Below are 20304 nucleotides of genomic sequence, written 5' to 3' on the forward strand. Positions count from 1 at the left end.
ATATTTATTTCTGAACACCATGGTTTGAACGTTTAAAAAAATTAACTTTGGAATTTTCCTAGACACTTTAGAATATGAGGGTTGTAAAACACTTAAGATCCTTTCTAGGGAAATTTACCTGAAGTGTCTATTCCTAAAAAGCTAATTTTAAGGTAAATCTCAAGTCTGAAGAAGACGAAACAAGATTGTAGAGATAAGAAATAATTTTCAAAATACATTTTGCTTTCTTTTCGGTTTCTTAAAACCCTTAAGAACCTTCTTCATCTCGAAGTCAAGCTCAAGAGCAACATTTTTAAAGACTTTAAAGGAGTTTATTGGTTTTTGTATAGGAATTTATTTATTTAATATTAATTGAATGAAATTCTAACGATATTACTTTTATTAATTTTTTTTGTAGATTAAGAAATGTTTTCTATGTAGTCATTAAACTTTTTAAAACTCCAAAAAAGTATACAACGCAATTAAATTTTAACTACATAGCACAAAATATCAAGCCATAAGAGACACTATCAGTAGCGCGTCTTGCGATAAGAACATTTGAGCTTCACGTCAAAACTTCAAGTTGTCGTCATTAGTATTTATGCATTTCTGAAAAAAAAAGAGTTTTATGATTCAATATTGAATGTCTTGTGAGACCCAAAAATTCAGTCACACGCACTCAATATTATTTATCACTTGTTTACGAAATGCCAAGAAAGAAAAGCAAAAGGCACATCAAATAAAAAAAAATGTTGATATGTGAGAAAAACAAATAAGAAAAATCAGCTACAAATCTTCTATAGCAATTTAATTACTGATTGGAGTGAAATGGTGAAGTTCATTGAGTCATAAAATGAAACTTATGAGCTTCATTTTTGTGTTTTTATGTGATTTATAGGGTCCCTTCTTTTCACACAGTCTCGCTGGATCCTTTTTCGATGCGATGACTCCTAAACATGACTGAATGATCCCTGAGAAATTATATTTCTCTCTCTCTGTCTCTTTATCTTCTTTCTTTCTATATATTGTGTTCAAGGAATACGAGAAAAAAAATCTGAAGCACCATGTCCCAATCAATTCGGAGAGAAATTCATTCATGAAAGGTTAAGAGAGGAGGTCAGACAAAAAGCATAAAACATAGAATTTATCGTCTTGTGTGTGCGTGATTGAAAGTTCGAAGGAAAGAAGAAAAGATTCAAACACGAGGCGCAATTTTCGTTGTCTTGATAAATCGGAGAAAATACGAAGGAAAATTCAATAAAATGAGAACGGAAATTGTAAGAAATATTTTGTCATTCAATCTCAAGACTCATTTTCTTATCAAAAGGCACGCATTATACTATATTTAAAGTCAATTTTGCAAGTGATTAGAGGCGCCTAAGTCATTTTTCTTCCAGTCTCTCATGCATGTGTTTCTCCGGTCTCTCATTTTATATTCAATGAATGCCAAATAGGGTGTGATTGAGTGATCGATTAGCAATTAGCACCATAAGAAATGAAAATCACGTGAAAATTGTTAAATTATTCAAAAAGTTAATTAACGTCCCACCAGAGCAAACTTTCTATACTGATAAAAAATTGATAAAAATGCGACAAATTTCATGCAATTAAGGTGAATTCAATAGGGAGATAGAAAGACTGAAGAAAAAATTGTACGATCTTCTTGTGAAACTCCCTGTTTTGCTGAAGAATGAACCTGTGTGTGGAAAAAAAGCAGTCACATTCTGCTTTTGCCCGCGGTGCCACCAATATAATTAATACGTCTATGCGCGTAATCCAGTCACCAAGCTAATGAGCATTTCCCGGCCTCAAGGAATAACCATCGTCATCTCATTCTTATTCAGCAACACGTGAGCTTTCAGAGCTATATACACACCAGGGAATATAAGAGAAAAAAATCATTGATATTTTATTGAATCACACACGTATTATGGTTGGAATAAAAAAAAGAAGTTTACTCAACATCTTATATATAGGCAACCTGTTCGATCTGTATGACTTCCACGAGATTAATTGCAAAAGAAGCATAGCAGTAAAAAGAAAATCCCAATCACCCCCTAGGACATATTATAGCGACCGGATGAGCTATCGAGAGAGCTTTTTCGTAGCATCGCGCATTAATTTAAACATCACTCAAGAATCATTATCATAATCTTCCAAGCTAACCTGACATGACTTCTTTTTTGTGTGTGCTGCTTGTATCAAAGTGTTACTTTTCACCCATCAACCTCATCCACCGCGCGATAGTTGGGTTTTCATTTTATGGACAGCATGACATGGAGATGAATGATTTTTGAGCGAATGAGTGAGAGAGGAAAGAGGACATAGCGAAGATTACTGGCATTTTATTTATTTGCTGATCTCAACAATAAATTAGCAATCATGTGCCACCATTTGCCACTTTGACCTGCACAAGGCGCCAATAAATATTGTCAGCAATTGATGTCGATCACAGTGGAACAATGAGCGATCTTCTCAAAGGCATTATTCGTCCCACAATTTAGCATTCCACTATGCCAATTGTGGGCACCGGTCGCGAGAACTTTGAAGATATTATTGGAAGTTTATTGTTTATTTTATGCTATGTGGTTTATATTTAGATTATATATCTAATTTTCGTTCAATATTATATATTTATGCTAGCGGTACACCTAAGAATATTTTTTTGTTTTATGACAAAGATGTAATTTTTGGGTATTAATTAATAAATTCTTGACGAACAAATGCTACGAACTTTTTTTCTGTGTAGAATAACTATCCAGAATAAATACAGAATGTTTCATTTGTTGCGAAAGGATTAATTAATAATAGAAAGAGCGAACTAAACTTTCCAGAGATATCCTTTCTTAAAGTTCTGTATAAAATTGTCTACTGTGTACCGTTTGTATTAGAGAAATGTTAATCAGCTCAAAAGTGATCCCAAAAACTAAAAAAAAATAAATAAATAAAACCTCATAAAACTTTATTATAAAGTAAAAATCCATTAGAAGAGAAAAAGTAATGCTTACCTATGCTGTGGAATTCAAAAAAAGAATTCTCAAATGACTATTAAACATACAAAGTTGTATTAATGAACTACCAAAAAATGCAACTAATGTGCTGAGTGTGTTGAAAAATGTTGGAGAATTGTAACAAAACTCCGATGATGATGAAATAAGTTTGTGGACAAAATCCATAAAACGCGTTCCTCGTCATCACATTGCGCACATCATTCTCTGCATAGCAATTTATGAAATTGGAGAAGTATTTTGCCCTCCAAACCCCCGTAAATGGACAACCTGTCGGCATGTGTTGGATTGCACTCTCTGTGGGTTAAAATGTATTCATTTTTTTTTAATACAACAAACTATTAGAGCTGCCTTTCCTGGTTAGTGAGAAGGCATTAACAACAACAACGACAACATTATGTACATTATTTTCCGTGGCAAAATACACAAGATATCTGACGCCGCATGCAGAATTGGAAACTCTCTCAAGAGGCCGAACGAAAACAGCAACTTGACTCGCATACAGATGACATTCTTTTTCGGACGCGTTTGGGAGCAAAAATGAGGAGCTCAGCTCATACATATATTGGAGTTTATGGACCTCAAATTGAAGCCGACACCAGCTCGATCACCTCATCGCACCATGATGAAAGGATGGAATGTTGGGTGTATGCGCGATCAAGTTGGAGGTATATTACATATAAAAAAAAAGTCAACCAAGACTGGAAGCCTCGCCTTTTTCGTACATTGTGCACAAGATCGTGAGTTGAGCAAATAGCACAAATTTCTTTCGTCTCTATTTGCTCTCTGAACCTCTGTAAGACTGTCAATTTCTTGCGTAGTGTGTGACTTTATATGCCAAGTTGATTGGCGATAAGCACACCTTCTTTGGTCATTTTTATTCACATTATCCCCGTGCTTTTTTTTCTTTTAACCACATATTTTACACACCATATTACTTAAGGATGGATATAAATGCGAATATTCACACCCATTTTGAGGTGAATAACTACCTACATTACGTACCTACCCGAATTGAGCTTCAACGGCCTTTCACTAATTTCCAAATATCAGGTGATCCCGCTGTGTTGCGATAAGAAATCTCCAAAGGGGAGATCGGGACTAAAACAGTCTGATAAGAGTTTAGGAAATGCCTTAATTTTAATTATTTCTTTTGAGCTTTTAGTAAACTTTTGTCTAACTTGGTTTCCTACATAAGTTTTGATTTTATCCTAAATTGTTTGTTCCTTTAAATGAAGAAGTTTTCATACAGAAAAGACTGAACTTGTTTATCAAATTATTATGTTTTAAGCAGTCTTTTGAATCCAATAACTAAATAAAATTCGATAATTTTTAAAAGATGATAGTTTAGCTTTAAAATCAAGACTAATCTCTCCTCGTAAGTTTTCTAGGTCTTATGAATTTTGAAAAAATTAAGAAATGTATAAAGCTTCCAGTTTTGGCTCCAAAGATACCAGATCTTGTCACATATTTCTTTATCAACTAGATAATTTGCATCACAAATATTTGGTTAATTTAATTGAATGATTTTCCTACTGTCTACTGGGGTAAAAATCTGAAAGAAAATCAACTCTATTAAACTCTTGGAAATCGTGAATAAAAACCAAGAAAAGGGATAAGCTTAAACATTAGTTTTGTTTCAGGTTATTTTCTTTAAAGGACCTTCCTTAAACATTAAAAGCATTCATTTTTTTTATAAAAAGCACATCTTACTCCACTTGACAGTATGTAGAATTTTTGATTCAAATATAACAACGTAGCGCCAGCAACATTTAATTTATTAAAATAGAAAATAGTCGCTTATTTGCTTGAAATGCTTTTAAAATGGAGATTTGCTTAACATGAACGATAAAATAAATCAAATGATTTGCAGAGGTTTTTTCTTAGAAATCACCATTAAACACATCATCATATAAAGTCTCGTCGTCTTGTCACCTTAATCTTTCCTTGTCCAGTGTCTTGGTCTGTCGAAAGTCGGGTAAATATTTGATTCGCCCCAAATGGTTGAGTGATAAAAAAAATATTTCAAAGTGAATCGCAATAAAAATTTTAAAATTAAATATTTGCAAAAAGACCAACGTTCCCACGATTAAATAATGACGCACACTGTACAATATATTGTGTGTAGCGAATGTCCATTTGATATTTTTTCCTTCTTTGCATATAATGTGGACAAATTCTAGAAAGGAAGATTCATATGTTATGTGGAAAAGACGCTCAAGGCGGGACTCTTGAACTTAACCCATGCCAGAGAGCTCCATCAATCAAGCTTTACCTTCCTTGGAGTGTTTTTGCATTTTCTCCTCATTTTCATGCGAAATTCCACAATGTTGAATTTCAAATTGGATGCGTAGCAAATGCTAAATTGCCGCGTATTCTTTGCATTTTCTCAGTATTTGACGCACAGAAAGAACCCAGCCACACACTTGGTTGAAGAAGAGAAGAAAAAGCTCTACTGAGAAACACATCGCATACGTCTGTATGTACCTCATTTAGTCATTCATGGCTATTTACACTGGACACCTGCACAAAATAAACAAAAACTCAATATTAACTATTTTTATTCATTGAAGTGTCTCTCTCACCGTGGAGGGCAATTTTCAGGGATTTACTTCGGCATACACTGCCTCATTTTCTCCATGAGACGTCCCTCCTTTATCTCTCCACCATCCCGCTCTCCACAGCCTAAACATTTGTGGTGATTTCCAATTGTGAATTCTTGCTCTTTTTCACCTTCACACAGCACCTCATTTGGCGGCGTGAAAGAATCTCAAAAGAGCGCTAAAATGAGGAAATACTCGTATGAGGTGTGTTGTATATGTAGAAGAAAATATGTACCTATGTGCATTATAATAAAGCGAAGAATGAAAAAAAGGGAAAAAAGTGCCCAAAGGAAGAATGCCTTAAGTGGAATTCTACATCACTTATAGATGCAGAGGCTCTCTCTGTAAAAAAATACCCCATAGGTGCAGAAGTGGATGAAAGAAGCTTGAAATATGAACACCTTGTGAATTTCCAAGAGTTTTGCACCGCTAACAAATGACTCACAAACACAGAAGACACATCAAATGACCGGAAATGGAATTATTCCATGTGCCACAACTCGCCCCGTATTGATTAGCAATATAGTGGCAAAAGGAGATTTCCACAGAATACCCTAAAGGGCATTAGTTGCCACAAAAGTTTTACAAATTCTCATTTATTTTTGATTTATTTCTCCTTTTATAATTACATTTTAACAGAGTGCTTGAGACTGTTGTAGGAAATTATTCTCCTTAGGGGAGAATGGGGCTAAATTCTCAAGTTTGACGTTAGTTTTTTAACGACTGACGTTTATTTTAATGTTTGACATATTTTCCTTCAATTAGATATTTAATTAAATGACATTTCTTTAATAACGTTAGAAGATCTGCTTTTTATTTATTTTTTTAATTTAATTGTGAGCCTATAAATACTTTTTAACCCTTGAAGAAAAGCTTAAATTGTCTGATCTATTAAGGTATTTAATCCTTGAAGGATCAATATTTCTAACCTCAATACTTTGACCTTAAATTTTACTATATAAGAAAAATGTTTTTTCGAGTTTTCTTTCGGTGAACTCTAAATAAATAAAATTTCCCTCCACAAGGATGTAAAATTTATCACGAATAAACAGATTTTAATTCTTTGACGATTTATAGATCTAAATTGCACATTGTGGCCAGCAAAATCCTCCAAAGGGTTAAACACCCAAATCGTTCTTTAGCTTTCTTTCAAAAATATTATTCTAAAGTTTACCCCTTCTAGCATATTTTAGTTTAAACTGAGAATTAAAGATTTGAATTTTCAAATTTTTAAGGACAACACTTTAGAAATTTTTTGAACAAATAAAACCCAAATGTTCAGCATAATACCTATTTTGTATACCTACCTATAGTTTGGTACTTAAAAAGAAGCAAAAAGAGGCATAGAAAATGCATTATAAAAGTTGAAAATGTTTGACTTATTGCTATTTTTTCTTCGTCAGGAGGTTTTCATGCAATATTGTTACCTTGTTAATCCTCTCTTAAATTCTTCCTTTATCTCTCCGAGATCTTCAGCCTCTGCCGTATACCCTGCTATGCTTAAAGTACCCCATACATGTACCACCACCTGCAATAAAGTTCCCAAAATGGGCTATTTGCCACTCCAATTGCCATTCTAATGTGAAAATTTTCCAGGAATTCTTCTGTCTGGGTGGGTGGTGAGACTCTCTGCTTGATATTTTCGTACCAAAAGTTCATTTTGTTCCATAAAACTCTCTTACTTGAGTGAGTCACTTGAGCACAGCAGGTGCCTCTTCAAATTCTTCAGGTATTCTATTGAATGTCTAAAGTTTTTAATAATTTTTAGTTTTTTTTTAAAATTAAAAACAAAACTACAAAATTATTTGAGAATCAAAATTGTGAAGAATTTTAATTGAATATTGAGAATATATTGAGAAAAAATAATAAAGGTCCTCCTCAAAGTTTTGAAATGCAATTAAGTCATTTTCTGCAAGTTAACATTGTCTGTTATCTCTCTAATGTGCTCACCTTCCATGGAAATATTACAGAGTCATTTTGCACTGTAAAAAGCGAAAAACCTTGCTTCTCAACCTTCTAGATGGGAGAGAAAGATAAAAAGTGATCAAGGGACTTGCAATGCAGGTGCTTGTCCATGTTTGGTGAAATTTTACGGTCCTTTGATCCTTAATATGCACCTCAACAACCAATAAGTTCAAAACTTATTCCTTGAAGATCCCTGCATGAGGGCACATACATAGATTTTCTCAAGTAGGGTTTTTGGGGGCTTTTTTTGTTGAAAAATAGTACCTGCTGTGGTTTATTTTTACTGATTTTTAACTTCTCAAAACCTATTATTTTGCATTAACATGATTCTTGAGAAAAATAAAGGGAGATAAAAAGGAGTATTTGTTGCTTTTGAGCAATTTTTTATCGTGCGCCTTAAGACAGCAAATTAAGGGAGAATGAGGAAGAGGAGATACAGAGAAATAATTGAATTGGACAAATTTTTGCCAACATGTTGGGAGTAAACATAAAATTGCTGCCAATGAAATGGGAATGTGTGTACGACAGCGGTGGGAGAAGAATGCGAATAAATCTCTTCATTGCATATGGCAATTGGAAGATTTATTGTACGTCAGGTGTTTTCATTTCGCGCGCGAGATTCCACCTCATGATAAAATCCCAAGAAATCAAATCACACGAAATAGGAAAAAGCCTTCAAATGAGCTCGCTGTGTGTGCGCACACAGTAAGTGTAGCATGTTGGGGAATCAGGGAATGCAATCACATATGGAGGCTATATTGGTGGAGGACAATTTATTTTCTTCAATAATACAGCTACCACTATCTCCAGGCTACTTATACCGCATGTGGATGGCTGGCAGAGAAGTCTCTGCAAGATGAAGAGAAGCAAAAGAAACGGGAAAAAAAGAAAGAAATAAAGGAGCCCAAGAAGTCGATTGCGGGGAAAGCAAGGTGACTCGTTTTATCCATATCAGAGCTACGTACGGGTAGACAGTCTTGGGCTAGGCACACACTATTTATCGTGTTTATGCGACTTGTATGAAATACTTCTTTTAAAGCGATCACAAACCTGGGAGTGTATTTGATGAGGAACAAACCGCAAGTCAATTGCTAAAAGGCAATCTCTCTTATGTGGCGGAGAGTAGCTACTCCCTTTTTGCATTTTCCACTTTACATGTGACGATAGTTGACGCTTTGTAAGAGGAATTACGATAAATTCTTGTTTATATTAAAATTACAGTTCGATGCACGCAACTAATAAAACATCCACCATGTGGTCTGTCTTATTTTGCTGCACACACCAACCGTGCTAACATTTCCTTGGTACGGCTATATAGAGTACCATAGGGCAGTTTTGTCATACATAGGGTGAAATTCACCATTCAGACAGTCTTAAGAAATCTTAAGAATTCTTAAGATTTCTTAAGTTTTCTTAACTTTTCTTAAGAAATCTTAAGTTTTTCTTAAGTAATTAAGATTTCTTAAGACTGTCTGAATGGTGAATTTTACCCATTTGGTTGAAAAGACAAAATTTGAAGGAAAAAAAAATTTAAAAAAATTTCCCATTTTTCCAAGGAATTTTGGGGTGATCCCAAAATTCACGTCTTTTAACTCTAAAACGTACAGAAGAGCCAGAAAACGCGAAAAACTGATTTTGGTATAGACTCGCGAAAAGTGTTGAATTTGGGTTTTCTTTTGGACTTTTGCACAACCGCACAACCGCACAACTGCACAATTTTGTGGAAATAGGAGGAAATTCTTTTTTTTATCTAAAACTAGAAGAAAATGATTGAAAAGGAGTTTATTCGTTTCTGTATTAAAAAAAAATACGGCATTTGAGGAAATAATCGAGAATTTTGTTCCTTTACTGTACGATGTAATATTCAATGATTTCCAATGAATGTTCTCTCTATAACCACACCATCACCTATACAATGTTTTATCCACGAGAATCGCAAGAAAGGAGTGTATTTTAACCAAAGTAATTGTACCAATGTAATTCATTAATAGATACCTCGACTGTGTGGTGAGTGAGATTCGCAGCACATGTGCTCACCTGGACGATTAAGTATATGAGGTGGAAGTGAAGTTTATCTCCTCCTGGGTGCGCAGATGAATAGACAAACTGAAGGTATTTGCAGCTGAACTTGATAGGTATTGGATGAGATAGAAGTCGATGGTATCTTCTCTTTAGTACAAAAAGGCAACATATGCCGCTGAAGAAGTGACACAAGTTATGTTCAAATGCGCTTGATTGGCTAGACCATGCTTCTCTGCTGTACTTCCATATCTGGAAACAAAATTCTGCCATGTGATCTCCGGATGAGATATAGAAGGGAAACTCAATGAGTTTTTCTCTTTACAAGTTTTGTGGAACTGCAGTGACAGAGAATAGCATCTGGTGGAAGTGTGCAGAGATCGAGGAAATGCAGTCAACAGTCCCCAGGAAGTCTCCACAACTCTTCTATCATTGGGTACAATTTTTTTTTCGCATGTGTGTGTTAATACTCTGCGGAAATCCCATGAGATTCTCAATGTGGTGTGGATGTTAGAAAAGAAAAGAAAAAAATGCTTCCAGAGTGAGTAAATTGATGGGGAACTCGTTATCAATGACGCCACGTGTGATGCGCGTGCAGAAGCGACGTCCGCCCCTATTAGTTCACACAACATCGTCAGCATTAACATACTTCCTCTCATATGCACTCCGTTAAATTCGATAGGAAGCCTTTGTGCAGCTGCCGATGATCCGATGGGAAAATCCAATGGCTTGATTGTACATTTTCATGGCCATCAATTGATGTCCTTTTTTTTCATCCCCGCTTGTCACCCCCTTCTGTGAGACTCCGATCCGCAGCCAAAATGAACTTCCCACACACGTGCGATCTCAGACGCTCTAAATTGCTCCCTTTTGTCCCACACAACATTTCCCATGGTTGTTATGCACGTACACAGAAGACCATTTGAGAGATTTTTCGGGTGGAGAGATTTTGAGTCAATTATCCCTTCTGAGACGGCCCATCACAAGTACATTAGTGGAAGAAAATGTTGGATAATTCCAATGTTACACTTCCAATTAAGCCCCTAAAACTGATTAACGTTGCGATTGTGTATGAGGGGTATGTACAATGGAAATTTTTGATGCTGGTAGCTCTCTGAAGAAAAGTCCCATATAACGATTTCTTCCACGGTCACTCATCAATTGATTAAAATACCCCAACTTACATCAATTACCAACTCATTGTGCGATCGAGCTCCTCGTCAGCTGATCTAGCTCTTCAATTCATCAAACTTTGATTAATATGGACAAAAATAGATTAAAATGAACTTTGCTGTAGTAATGGGATTATTATTTTTGGAAAAATTTGATATGATGGATATGATGGTTTGAATTCTTAATTTAATGGGACGGAAAAGACGTAGAGATAGTTAGGGATTTTTTTTTAAATCTTGAGATGAATTTTGAAGTCAAGATTTGAGAATCTTAATATCTTATTGTATTGTGGGGTCCAAGTTGATCTCTTCTTCTCCTAATATACGGAAATTATATGTAGAAACTTAGAATTTTATATATTTTCCTATTCTTTCGGACAATGGGATTGACTGCCGTTTGAAGATCGGCCATGCAGTTAAGACAACATTACCTGCGCCTAAAACTGAAAATGATTTTTCGATATAACTCACAAGAAACGTTATTTAAATCTAGAACCGTTAAAACATAAACTTATTAGTCAGTCAAATATTTTAGTTCTTATATTCTAAAACCTAAATTGCCAAAATCAGAATATCTAACCGATTTAGACAATTTAAACAATTTTGGAAAATTAATAATCTTGGAAAAATCTTGCTTTGAAAAAATTTTCTAATTTACTCATTTGGTTCAACTAAATCATCAGAAAAAAAATAATTTTAAACTATTTAAGTAAGTTAAACAGTTTCCGTTAATTCCAGCGACGTTTCGCTTTTTTTTTTAAAAAAAGAAATTCAGCGTGTTGTATCATTCTCTAATAATCAGACTGCATCGTTAATCCTAATTTAGGAATATTAATTTCAACAAATAGCGATCAAGACATGTGATGATGCCACTAATTTATCCCAAAATGAATGACTTGCGGAAGAAGGAACTTCGGAACGCTGCTGGTGGCAGATGATCTTCTAAGTATGTTCAAAGTTCTCAATGTTTTTGCTGGCACATAAATTGGATGTTGCTCTCACAATGAAAATGGACACAGTAGTAGTGCGACAAAGGAGTTCATTGAGGTCGAAAGAAATGGCATCTGCAGTGTGTGCTGCAAAGTTCCCGGAAGGAGAGTTTGTGAGAAGGAAGCCCCACAGTTGCCATATGCGGGGTACGAAGGCAATGCGCGCAGCTAAGGGGGTTTATGGGAAGCAGCGAGTAAGGGAAATTTTTGATGTGTCCAACTGCTGTTTGATATTTCAATAAAAATCATACATATTTAGAGAAAAAATTATGTGTATACACAGTGATGTTTGTACCAATGACAATGAGGCGGTTTGTTGGGGAAGTTGGGAAAAAAAGGAGTCCACGCGGTGGCAAAGAAATATTATTCAAAGTGCCATATGACACAATGTGTTCGATGTGGCAAAAGGCAGAAGAGTCAGAACGCGGCATCTGCAGTGATCAACAAAATCCACATTTATATAGGCGAAAGCCAGAGGGCAAGGGGAAGGTGAACCCATAAGAGGCATTTGTTGTTATTTGATGAAAATTTTGTGTTGCATATGGCGTGCCGAGAATTGGCGCGCGATTGACGCACCCAGAACAAACGATTCCTTTTTCAACACAAATCTCGCACTGATATAGAGATATTATTTGATCTAGACTCAACATTTTCGCACTCTCGCTTTAGTCTCTCACTCTCTATATATGCTCAATGAACCGCCATACAATAAATATAAAAACTAGAGGCAGTTGTTAGGGACAAATGGACAAAAATATGCGCGCGCGTACCAATCTGTCGAATCGAATACAAACGGAGAGCAAATCGAATAATTAGGGATGTAAAGTTTAGAGAGAGAGAAGGGGTGCTCATGATGCTCGTATAACAATGGATGAACACCTTGTCATAGCCAATGGGTTTATTAATGAAAAACTATGGAAATCTACAAAGAATTTCCCCGCTAAGATAATTCCCTAAAAAGCTACAAATGGGCTTGAAAAAAATAATTTAAAAAAAGTCCAAAAATCCAATCAAAGTTAATGTTTCCTCTGAAGGGGAAGGAGTCAGGGAAATGTTGTGATTTCCACTCTTTATTATGCTCTTCATCCTTTCAGTGTGACATGCCATATGACCCATTTGTAGATAATGAAAAATTATTCCCTTTCATCCCTCCAACTGTGAATTCATTGTTATTCAGTGTGTTGAATGTTTTACGGTTTGCCCAAACATAGGGCAATAATCAACATTATGTCATGAAAATAATTTTGATGTGTGTATTTATGATTTAGTGCAAATTAAAAGATCCTTTTAGCATTGATGCTGTTTGAATTTATTCTGTTTTGTTCTAAAGGAAAATCAATAATTAATTCCGTTTGATCGCACTGAAAGGGGACTTACATTACAAGGAAGATTATGTTGTATCTTCACAGGCTTTTACATAAGATTTTTAACTTTGAATGAAAGGAGCATTGTTCAAGATGCTTCAAAGTCCTATTAGGGAGGCTGTAAAAATTGAATTAAACCACTCATAATCCTTTCACTTTTGTTTTTCAGCACATCACCAACACTCCCACGCTCATTGAAAATGCCAGAAGAATTTTTCTTCACCCTCTTCGACCCTTTTGGTTCCCGTGAGGACTTTCAATTTAATTGAGACATATTGGGAGGAACTAATGGTAGGTGAGTCTTTTATCGTTTAATCTGTATATTGGGCGCTATTCAGCGACCAAGAAACCCTTAAAATCTTTGAATTTTGTACTGAAATTTCAAGATTTCAACCGAATTTCAAAGGATTCTTTCTTGGTCCCTGAATAAAACGCATTATTTTATTTAATTCCCAATTTCGCAATGAATATTACATTCCCTTGATGAGATTCCGCACACAAGGATGGAAACATATGGAATATTTTCTTTATATAATTCTCAGAATTTCTTCTGCGTGTTGAAGAAATTATCGCAGACACTTCAAAAGTCTTTTATATGGCTGCATTGGGTAATTGAAAACATCCCAATATCACTTTTGGTACCGAGAAAACGCATCTTTGATCCCGATATGGTTGTATTTCATCTCTCTTTGGGGGCACATGTGCAGGACATGCGTTTAAAATTTTGTCTTAGCAAGGAAGAAAGATATATTTTAAGAAGAAAAAAAATGACGCCTTGAGAGTCCCCATAAAATTTGGTTATCCTCGTCGGAGACATTTTTATCAAAGAATCATGTCGAATATACCCAAAAAGTGGTTTTCCTCATGTGTCGAACATATGTCCATTGCGGGTGATGGTTCTTTGGGTAAAATTCTTGGGAAAATTCAAAATGTATAAAAAATAAAACTCACCGAAAAACTCCGCGTGTAGACCCTTTCTGTTGCTTTATTGCATCATTTTAGCACCCCATAATTGCAAGCCATTTGGCACAAATTTTGGGCAAAAATTGATGACATTGTTTGAGAGTTATAGATATTTAGGAGAGATACATTTTTCAATGATAAATCCCAGGTGATAGAAAACTCACCCCTTTTCTCACCGCATGTGCTATGTGTATGAAATGTTGTGTTTTATTAAAAGGGGAAAAGTCACACATACCGTCTGTTTGAGGAAGGAAAAAAAAAGCGAAAATGTAAGGGAATATGTACAAAAGGACATGTTGGAAATATTCTCCTTCAATCTCTGTACAAATATATGTATACAAAATGCAGTATGAGTGGAAATTTTGTGAACAAATGCATGCACAGATGTCAATTGTGCTTCCAATTCTCGCAATTTGCTCTCGTAGGTCGCTCAAATAGAGTTCTCACACTGAAAATATTGCAGATGTTTTATTATACCATTATACAACACGGCCACCGTGTGTTGCACATTCTCTCTTAAACATACCTCAAGCATTTTCCATGGAAGTCTCTCAATAAAAATTACTCTTAGATTGTCACATAAAGATACTCTGAAAAAAAAATCTCCTTCAAGTCTAAACGACAAATCTTGCTCTAAAAAATAAATAAAATTAATTAAACTTGATAAAAAAAAGGAGTTTATCCATTTTCTATGGGAAAATCTCTAATTAGAGAAAATAATCGCGATGAACGTATTCGTTTAAATAATCGAAAAATATTACTTAAAAAATAGAAAAGGCGATAACGATTTATCTAAAAATGCAAAAAATGACGTCACAAATGCTTTATATACTAAAAGAGATGTGACGTCATTGTTTAGGGCTAATTATTCTTTGTTTTTTTCTAGCTAATCCCATTAGAAATCTGATTGATTAGCTAATCTGTTTGGCAATTTCTGATTCTTTCTATAGATTCCTTTTTTAGAAATCGGGTAAAGTCCTTTTGTTTTTCAAAAATAACGGTTGCCACCATTTTATTGAATCATCTTGTAGAAGAATAAAATTTATTTTATTTAAAAAGAATGAAAAATTTGGATTTGTAACAACTGTTCCACAAAATTTAATAAATCTCCTTTCGAGACATTCTTGGGATGTTGATAAATTTGTCAAAGTGAAATTTCTTGCATAAAAGAATGAGGAGACGTCTGTGTTCCATCCATCCGCCCGCATTCGTCTTTTGCATCCATCTTTGCATGATTCCCAAATTAACGAGCAATGACAGAATGGAATGCCGACAAGGTCAACATTTTTTCCCTTAAATTTGTATTAATAAAAATCTAATTGAGCACCACGATGAGGGAAAAGGGCGGGTGTTGAGAGAAATCTCTGGCAAACCTCGAAATGTTGAATGGAAAGTGAAGTAAAAAATACATATGAGAGACATTCAGCTATTTAGCCACCCTAATTTTGTGGTGTGTTTGCTACTCATATGGGTCCCACATTTGTCATAACTTTACACAACTTTTTCCACCGGATCCTCTTTTTTTTTCCTCTTAACGAACTCATCTCTCCTGGTGCATCCTCTCGCCCAAGAAAGGCATGAACAGACAAAATCTTAGAAGAGTGGAAAATAACTCTTAAAATTTTCCAAAGAATTTCACATGAGCCACACACATTTTCGAAAAGTTAAACATCCCGTCCCGGAAGAGTCATTTTTGCACAAAACTGTGTGGAGAAGGAGATGTAGGGGCAGAGTTTTGTATGGTGGAAAGTTTGAAGAATCAACATATGTCCTGGCAAATGTTCGCCTCTTATATTTCAAACATGATGTGGTCACCATATTGTGTATATGTATACGCAGCAGAACGTGCATTTGCTATCAGAATTAATAAATGAAATGCAATTACTTAAATTAAACTGTGCACACAGCCGACTAATAAATTGAACATATGATACTTTTTATCGTATATATACTCCACATATACGCATTTATTGTTCCACATTATGAAGAGGAAAATGATGAATAGAGTGGCTAAAAGCGGTTGAGGCAATCATGAGAAATTGTGATAATGAAATGTAAACAGATAAAATAGTTTTTTTTTGTTCAAGAAGGGTTTTCGAGTGTGGATTAAAAGAAAATTCTCTTCAATTTGAAGGAGAATTCTCATTGATTATTAACGTTATGAAGAAGCATATGCGAATGATTTTATATGTAGGCAATGAAGCATTTGCACATGAAGTATATTTGTTTGAAGGGTTTGAGGAATTTTAAAAGTATTCGACACAACTGCAAAATAAAATTATAGATTAAAATTTATTCTACTTTTGTAGTAAATTGTAATTTATTCATAAAATTGTAACCAGAAAAATGTGCTTGTGAAGCATTTGCACATGAAACTGTTTTGTATGAAGCATAGAAGCATTCGAAACTTTTGCATTTATGTGCTGTTGTGTTCATATGAAATTCTAAATAAATTTGTAATAATTCACATTCATTTGGAAATTATATTAAAAAAATATCTTTATGCTGCATTTGCGCGTGAAGCATATGATTTTTTTGAAGCTTTTGAATCATTCAAAACTTTTGCAATTCCATACTTTTCATACTAACTTCGTAATAAAATCGTAGTTTCTCAGTTTTTTTTATAGATAAAACCAATGTCGTGAAGCATTTGCACATGGAGCATTTGAAGTACATGAAATCCCCTCATAATCATGTTAACTCGAATTAATAGGGAATATGCAATAAAATCAATAAATTTCAACCCAGAAAAACTCCCCCATAAACTATCACCTATTAATAATTATTGTTATTATACCACACATTGGAAAAAATAAGTCAGATGGAAACACGTTTGAGAAATTTTTGAGGAAATTTTTCTCACGCGGACCTCTTCCCAAAAAATTCCCACTGAATCCTGTCAGCTGCTTATTTTTCCACACTCGCTCCTTGCAAGCCGTATATTGCCGCGCTAAATCACACCCCACGATCAAAAACTCGTCTCCTCGGTGGTTGTAATGTGTATATGTGGAAAATGTGAATTAATATCGCAATAATCCCGGTGTATGTACAATCCGCATGTTGACATTGAGAGGAGAGAATCACACAGTCAATATGGCATTGAAAATATGTATATGCGGCGCTCTGGTAGGCTGCAATTTTGGGAGCACCAGCAGGAGTTCATTGCATTTTTGCCCATTGTGTTGTATTTATTATTGTGTGTAATAATGGATTAAAAGGCACACCAAAGAGGGTATACTCGAGACTATTTAGCGCTCCTTTATTGCCGAAAAAAAAATTACAAACCCAAATGGAATCACAGCTGAAGAACTGGATTGGAAATATCGTGTGAACTTCTCACTCTGTGCGAGCCACCGGGTGCTAACTCCTGGCCCTCGCGCGATGTGAGTATAGAAACGATGAGATGCTTAGCTCCAGATAAATTAGGCCACTCACTGCTGAGGCAGCTTCATATGTTGGGGAATTTATTAAGCTCATCTCCTCATTCTGAGCTACATATATAAAGTGATTAAGATTGGATTTTTTTCCACCATCCATAAGAGCTTCCGCTACCGAAGCACCGCAATTACTCAATTAGAAAGTTAGCACAGTGCAAAGACTTCTAGTCCACGCTCAACGCCAATAAGGAAACTTCAAATTAAGCCGGGTTGGTGCTGCTTTTTTGTAATGGTTGTTCCACAAAGAAATTGTCGCATTGAGTGTCGCTTTATAATTCCCGCAACGACCGGATAGATTAATTGTCTCTCATTGCATTTTGAGACGACAAGCGTATAGTTTATGAACAATTCGGATTATCACGTGGCTACGTGAATGGGGAGGGGGGAAATGTCACGTGAAAAATTAGCATTTTCATCAGTTTCTGAAAAGGGCAATTGTATCCCATACAAGTGAGTGGTTTTGGGACAATAATTCAATGTCTACACCTGAAGAAAATTGAATTAATATTGCATAATATGCTAAATCGGATTAAGGATTTGATTTAAATGATTTCAAAATTAATTTTGAGAATATTTTGTAGAATTTCTTAAATTCTTCCATTTGCAAAAAATCTCGGCATTTAGCTCATTCGTTAAGACAGTAGCTTATGACCGGAAAGGGTAGAAGTTCAAATCTCAATCAAATTTAATTTTTTTCTCCTCGAAACTGCAACGTAACTGAGAGTAGAATGTTAAATAAAAGCATTTGATTTAGGAAATATACATACATAACACAGTCGGTCTATTGAAAATTTGTGCATCACAGGGAAGACACGCAGATGTGAATATTTGTGATCCCTCTCTTGTGTGTAAATTTTCTCATGATGTGAATTTGATGCATCTGTCAAACACGCGCAATTCCCGTCTTTTTGCTTCCCATCATATCAATTGGGATGCAGCGGGCGAATGCGCTGAATTGCGAAATAACCGTGGGACAAAATTAGCCGCTAATTAAAATATTTATCGTCACATTTTCCACACGAATTCATGTGCGCGAAAAGCCGAATGATTTGCACGACAAGATTTCAATCATACTTCCGGCCATGCCCTAGAGAGTGAGCGTGAATGAGAAATCCATATGATGGGATTCAAGTGGAAATGCCATCCGGAGAAGTCAGGGAAGTGAAACACCCGGCCGGGTCACACACCTGGTGTACATACCTTCCATGGTGCGTCTCTCCAACAGACACATCGTCTCCCATTGTGCACTTTCGTGGCCACAGTGCCCCTCTCTTGAAACATCAACTCCTCGGAGTTATTCCATGGGAACATGTAGCTCTATGCAATGCCCCCGAGAGAGATCGTTAGGGCCATCCGTTGCATTTGAATGATTTTTGCCCCAGAATTTTTTGGGAGAAAAGACGCGCAACACACCTTGACTTGCAACATGAGAAAAGGATGTAATGCTTGGAAGAATTGCAGTGACTTCCAGACTCTCACCTTCGATACACTTCAGAGATTTTCTATATCTTCATACATATACTTTTCCCCCTCGTTCACTTCCTTTCTGTACCGTATTTTTATTCCACGGATGTTGAAGAAGAAAAAAAACGGCCAAGACAGGGAGAAATCATTTGTGAATATATTTTTTTCTATAGCACCTGCAAAAGGGGAAAGAGGGTTATTAACAGACCCTAAAAATCGTTACTGTCTATAGATTTTCCTTTAAATATTTTGGAATTTTTAGCATTTTTTTAAAGAAAATTTTATTAGAAAAAATTTGAAAATTAGTTTTCATTTCCAGATTTAGATTTATCCTTAAGATTCTTAAAAAATCTTTTTTATCTAGAATTTTGGTTACGTAAAAAAATTTAATTGAACCCTCGTTAATTACCCTAATTTACTAAACTTCCGGTATTATTTGAATTTAAATCAACATTCACCAATTCCTTGAGTTAAGCCCAATAATTAATTCACCTTATGGCAAAAATCCACCAAAAAATCGAAATGAGGAAGTCACTTACATATAAGCTAAATTACTTCAAAGCGTTAAAACACCATCAAGTTCTTTTGCAACTTCCATTCAATGCTCAAGCAAACACCTCAATTAATTTTCACAAGTCAAGCTGTTTTTTTCTTATAAGCAACTCACTGTGTAAAATTAATTATGAGATTAAGAAAATAAATAAACAATTCAGCATATTCCCTCAACGGGGCACAATGTGGAGAGAAAAAAATTGATTTAGCACCTCAAAAAGCCAACGCGCGTGTGCAAAAAGCATTTGAGAGGTAGCCCAAATGTGTTTCTGCTGGAGAAAATAGCATTTGGGATCATGCGGTGCAGAGAAAAGGAGTTCTTTCATGAGACATTGAGTTTAAAAGGTGATCAACGTGACAAATTGTCGCTAAATCGTGTCTCAAGTGTCTTGTAAAATGTTCAATTTAACTTCTCTCCTGTCTTAGCAATTCCCATAACTTTCGCACCCAATGCGCGAGCCCGAAAAAAAGCACGCGGAATGCATTTGAGGAAATTGTAGAGCAAAAAGGAGTCCCAATAAATATTGAAATTGGACAGAATTGACTTGGATATTCGACACTAACTATGGACAAATAAATTGGTTTTTGGGTGAAAATCTGCGTGATTTGCGAAATTGGTGAGACTTTTCGCTTTAGGGGGGAATTTGAAAAGCGATGGGAAACTTTTGCGAATGCAAACCATAAATTATGTAGTGGAAACAATGAAGCATATGTACATGAATCTAAAATGCAACCAACATGAGCAACTTGGAGTCTTTCATTGAGATGAATGTTGTTGGAGCATTTGGT

At 35.3% G+C, this 20304-nt stretch overlaps 2 protein-coding genes across 2 annotated transcripts in view; both read left to right on the forward strand.

Moving 5' to 3' along the window:
- LOC129791558 (trifunctional purine biosynthetic protein adenosine-3) overlaps positions 1-20304 on the forward strand; it is a 1078967-nt gene that overhangs the window by 543087 nt on the left and 515576 nt on the right. The window lies entirely within an intron of this gene.
- LOC129791559 (potassium/sodium hyperpolarization-activated cyclic nucleotide-gated channel 3) overlaps positions 1-20304 on the forward strand; it is a 1048222-nt gene that overhangs the window by 401983 nt on the left and 625935 nt on the right. The window lies entirely within an intron of this gene.

This window comes from Lutzomyia longipalpis, chromosome 3, assembly GCF_024334085.1.
Source record: "Lutzomyia longipalpis isolate SR_M1_2022 chromosome 3, ASM2433408v1".
In the NCBI taxonomy this organism is placed as follows: domain Eukaryota; kingdom Metazoa; phylum Arthropoda; class Insecta; order Diptera; family Psychodidae; genus Lutzomyia; species Lutzomyia longipalpis.